Source organism: Pseudorasbora parva, chromosome 25 (genome assembly GCF_024679245.1).
Source record: "Pseudorasbora parva isolate DD20220531a chromosome 25, ASM2467924v1, whole genome shotgun sequence".
Taxonomy (NCBI): Eukaryota; Metazoa; Chordata; class Actinopteri; order Cypriniformes; family Gobionidae; genus Pseudorasbora; species Pseudorasbora parva.
In genome coordinates this window covers 35,832,937-35,838,936 of record NC_090196.1, presented here as the reverse complement: position 1 = coordinate 35,838,936, position 6,000 = coordinate 35,832,937, and positions in this window count along the sequence as shown.

Here is a 6,000-nt window from a genome sequence, read left to right as displayed (position 1 = left end):
TTGGTGAAAATATTTCATTTTGTTTTGGAGTTATAGACATTTATATGAAAAAACACGTAAAAAATGACTGACACCTGACTTTGATTGGATTTTACTACCCCTTACTATCAATATTTTGAGATTTGGGCATTAGCGTATAGCTATCGACCTATGTTTCCGAACTTCTGAGGCTGGTTTCGTCTCGATCGGACTAGCGGTTTCGAAGATATCAGCAAATGTTTTTTAAGCACTAAATTACAACTCTGCGCAAACCATATGCCGAAACCTGGCAAGTCTGGTATCGTTGGAGTCGGCAAGGATTCAGGAGACCAAAAAACACACTCCCATCAAAATATGTCAACCACACCCAAAGTTATAAGCGTTTGGAAAAAAAAATTCTCCACTAGGTGGCGCTGTTTCGAAACTTCTCAGGCTACTTCAGGGCATCGTGGTGATGACCCATACCAAGTTTCATAACAATCTGTTCATGCGTTCATAAAATACAGCATTTTTGCACATAATTCAAAATGGCCGACATCCAAAATGGCCGACATGGTAAAATTGGATATCAGTCGACTCGGCATGACGCCCTGAATCTAATGAGACCAATTTTATGATTTTTGGATAAACGGTTCAGAAGTTATAAGCCAAAATAGGCATTTTTCGTATCTCCGGACAGGTAGGTGGCGCTGCGCCGAAACGCTGCATGTTGCTTCAAGTCATGCTTGTGATGACATGTACCAAGGTTGGTTTGAATACGATAAAGCGTTGCGGAGATATAGCCTTTAGTGTGTTTTTGCAACCTCCACGTAAAATTTGTTTGTGCGTTTATTGAAAACGATTGGACGAATCAACTTGAATTCCATAACTTTTTGTCAACATGCTCTGAAGATGATCTGTTTCAATTTTCGTGAAAATCGGAGCAACGGCCTAGGAGGAGTTCGAAAAAGTAGGTTTTTCAGAAAATTCAAAATGGCGGGAAAATTTGCATACCGGAAAATGACATCATAGGGTGAAATCGAATCGGCTTGAGCCAAGGAATCCGATGAAAAAAGAATTTTGTTTCTAGCCCTTAGGGGTCAAAAGTTATAAGCATAAATATGAGTGAAACTTTGGACAGGTGGTGGCGCTAGAGGGATTGAGTTAGAGGCACCAAATTTGCTATAGTGACAGCTCAGACTGGCCTCTATGAGTGTGCCAAATTTCACAACTTTTTACCATACGGTTCTATGGGCTGCCAGAGACTCCTATGGCGGAAGAAGAAGAAGAAGAAGAAGCAGAATAATAATAATAGGAACACTAACGATTTCAATAGGTGCCTCCGCACCTTCGGTGCTTGGCCCCTAATAATAGGAACACTAACGATTTCAATAGGTGCCTCCGCACCTTCGGTGCTTGGCCCCTAATTATCGGGGCCAAGCGCAAAGAAGAAGACAAGACATGCCAGCATGGCTGGAAGTCTCAAGCCAACTGCAACAATGAGCCATTAAGGACCTATTAAGTTGATTTTAGGCAAAATAGCAGTCAAATTTTAAATACAGTCAATAATAATGGTTTAATGGTTTATCACTTTCGACCAATAGGTGTCACTGTTACGAAACTGATGTGGTTTAGTCAGATTGAGATGACAATGACACATGCAAAGTTTGGTGTCAATATGTCAAAGCATTGCAGAGATACAGCCTCAAGAGTAATTTTTGCATCATGGCTCAACTCTGTTGCAGTGGTATATGAAAACTGTTTTGTCTATCAATCCGAAATCCATAAGTATTTGTCAGCATGGTCTGAAGACGATACGGATCAATTTTGGTGAAAATCGGACAAACGGTCTAGGATGAGTTTGAAAAAGTAGATTTTTAACAAATAACAAGATGGAGCACAGATATGTTTGCAAAATATGGCAAAATTGGTATCTATCTTCTCGGCATGAGCCAATGAATGTATTATGACCAGTCTCATTACAATAGGCTAATTTAATCAAAAGTTATTAGCATTTTTGTACATTTTATTACAACTTTTGACCACAAGGTGGCGCTGCCCCGAAACTTTTTGAATATCTTCGGGACATAGAGCGGAAGACACATACCGAGTTTTGTAACGATACACTAGTGCATTCTTAAATTATAGCATTAGCATTTTAAACCGTAATACTGCATTGAAGTCAATGGGAATTTCATGTTTTGTTTTATTATAGCGCCACCAAGAGGCACAATCCCACCAATTTTTTTATGTGTCCTCGTAGTGAGCCCATACATATGTGTGTCAAGTTTGGTGAAAATATTTCATTTTGTTTTGGAGTTATAGACATTTATATGAAAAAACACGTAAAAAATGACTGACACCTGACTTTGATTGGATTTTACTACCCCTTACTATCAATATTTTGAGATTTGGGCATTAGCGTATAGCTATCGACCTATGTTTCCGAACTTCTGAGGCTGGTTTCGTCTCGATCGGACTAGCGGTTTCGAAGATATCAGCAAATGTTTTTTAAGCACTAAATTACAACTCTGCGCAAACCATATGCCGAAACCTGGCAAGTCTGGTATCGTTGGAGTCGGCAAGGATTCAGGAGACCAAAAAACACACTCCCATCAAAATATGTCAACCACACCCAAAGTTATAAGCGTTTGAAAAAAAAAATTCTCCACTAGGTGGCGCTGTTTCGAAACTTCTCAGGCTACTTCAGGGCATCGTGGTGATGACCCATACCAAGTTTCATAACAATCTGTTCATGCGTTCATAAAATACAGCATTTTTGCACATAATTCAAAATGGCCGACATCCAAAATGGCCGACATGGTAAAATTGGATATCAGTCGACTCGGCATGACGCCCTGAATCTAATGAGACCAATTTTATGATTTTTGGATAAACGGTTCAGAAGTTATAAGCCAAAATAGGCATTTTTCGTATCTCCGGACAGGTAGGTGGCGCTGCGCCGAAACGCTGCATGTTGCTTCAAGTCATGCTTGTGATGACATGTACCAAGGTTGGTTTGAATACGATAAAGCGTTGCGGAGATATAGCCTTTAGTGTGTTTTTGCAACCTCCACGTAAAATTTGTTTGTGCGTTTATTGAAAACGATTGGACGAATCAACTTGAATTCCATAACTTTTTGTCAACATGCTCTGAAGATGATCTGTTTCAATTTTCGTGAAAATCGGAGCAACGGCCTAGGAGGAGTTCGAAAAAGTAGGTTTTTCAGAAAATTCAAAATGGCGGGAAAATTTGCATACCGGAAAATGACATCATAGGGTGAAATCGAATCGGCTTGAGCCAAGGAATCCGATGAAAAAAGAATTTTGTTTCTAGCCCTTAGGGGTCAAAAGTTATAAGCATAAATATGAGTGAAACTTTGGACAGGTGGTGGCGCTAGAGGGATTGAGTTAGAGGCACCAAATTTGCTATAGTGACAGCTCAGACTGGCCTCTATGAGTGTGCCAAATTTCACAACTTTTTACCATACGGTTCTATGGGCTGCCAGAGACTCCTATGGCGGAAGAAGCAGAATAATAAATATAGCTGCAAGCAGCCATTATCGGGGCCAAGCGCAAAGAAGAAGACAAGACATGCCAGCATGGCTGGAAGTCTCAAGCCAACTGCAACAATGAGCCATTAAGGACCTATTAAGTTGATTTTAGGCAAAATAGCAGTCAAATTTTAAATACAGTCAATAATAATGGTTTAATGGTTTATCACTTTCGACCAATAGGTGTCACTGTTACGAAACTGATGTGGTTTAGTCAGATTGAGATGACAATGACACATGCAAAGTTTGGTGTCAATATGTCAAAGCATTGCAGAGATACAGCCTCAAGAGTAATTTTTGCATCATGGCTCAACTCTGTTGCAGTGGTATATGAAAACTGTTTTGTCTATCAATCCGAAATCCATAAGTATTTGTCAGCATGGTCTGAAGACGATACGGATCCATTTTGGTGAAAATCGGACAAACGGTCTAGGATGAGTTTGAAAAAGTAGATTTTTAACAAATAACAAGATGGAGCACAGATATGTTTGCAAAATATGGCAAAATTGGTATCTATCTTCTCGGCATGAGCCAATGAATGTATTATGACCAGTCTCATTACAATAGGCTAATTTAATCAAAAGTTATTAGCATTTTTGTACATTTTATTACAACTTTTGACCACAAGGTGGCGCTGCCCCGAAACTTTTTGAATATCTTCGGGACATAGAGCGGAAGACACATACCGAGTTTTGTAATGATACACTAGTGCATTCTTAAATTATAGCATTAGCATTTTAAACCGTAATACTGCATTGAAGTCAATGGGAATTTCATGTTTTGTTTTATTATAGCGCCACCAAGAGGCACAATCCCACCAATTTTTTTATGTGTCCTCGTAGTGAGCCCATACATATGTGTGTCAAGTTTGGTGAAAATATTTCATTTTGTTTTGGAGTTATAGACATTTATATGAAAAAACACGTAAAAAATGACTGACACCTGACTTTGATTGGATTTTACTACCCCTTACTATCAATATTTTGAGATTTGGGCATTAGCGTATAGCTATCGACCTATGTTTCCGAACTTCTGAGGCTGGTTTCGTCTCGATCGGACTAGCGGTTTCGAAGATATCAGCAAATGTTTTTTAAGCACTAAATTACAACTCTGCGCAAACCATATGCCGAAACCTGGCAAGTCTGGTATCGTTGGAGTCGGCAAGGATTCAGGAGACCAAAAAACACACTCCCATCAAAATATGTCAACCACACCCAAAGTTATAAGCGTTTGAAAAAAAAAATTCTCCACTAGGTGGCGCTGTTTCGAAACTTCTCAGGCTACTTCAGGGCATCGTGGTGATGACCCATACCAAGTTTCATAACAATCTGTTCATGCGTTCATAAAATACAGCATTTTTGCACATAATTCAAAATGGCCGACATCCAAAATGGCCGACATGGTAAAATTGGATATCAGTTGACTCGGCATGACGCCCTGAATCTAATGAGACCAATTTTATGATTTTTGGATAAACGGTTCAGAAGTTATAAGCCAAAATAGGCATTTTTCGTATCTCCGGACAGGTAGGTGGCGCTGCGCCGAAACGCTGCATGTTGCTTCAAGTCATGCTTGTGATGACATGTACCAAGGTTGGTTTGAATACGATAAAGCGTTGCGGAGATATAGCCTTTAGTGTGTTTTTGCAACCTCCACGTAAAATTTGTTTGTGCGTTTATTGAAAACGATTGGACGAATCAACTTGAATTCCATAACTTTTTGTCAACATGCTCTGAAGATGATCTGTTTCAATTTTCGTGAAAATCGGAGCAACGGCCTAGGAGGAGTTCGAAAAAGTAGGTTTTTCAGAAAATTCAAAATGGCGGGAAAATTTGCATACCGGAAAATGACATCATAGGGTGAAATCGAATCGGCTTGAGCCAAGGAATCCGATGAAAAAAGAATTTTGTTTCTAGCCCTTAGGGGTCAAAAGTTATAAGCATAAATATGAGTGAAACTTTGGACAGGTGGTGGCGCTAGAGGGATTGAGTTAGAGGCACCAAATTTGCTATAGTGACAGCTCAGACTGGCCTCTATGAGTGTGCCAAATTTCACAACTTTTTACCATACGGTTCTATGGGCTGCCAGAGACTCCTATGGCGGAAGAAAAAGAAGAAGAAGAAGAAGCAGAATAATAATAATAGGAACACTAACAATTTCAATAGGTGCCTCCGCACCTTCGGTGCTTGGCCCCTAACAAGCAGCCATTATCGGGGCCAAGCGCAAAGAAGAAGACAAGACATGCCAGCATGGCTGGAAGTCTCAAGCCAACTGCAACAATGAGCCATTAAGGACCTATTAAGTTGATTTTAGGCAAAATAGCAGTCAAATTTTAAATACAGTCAATAATAATGGTTTAATGGTTTATCACTTTCGACCAATAGGTGTCACTGTTACGAAACTGATGTGGTTTAGTCAGATTGAGATGACAATGACACATGCAAAGTTTGGTGTCAATATGTCAAAGCATTGCAGAGATACAGCCTCA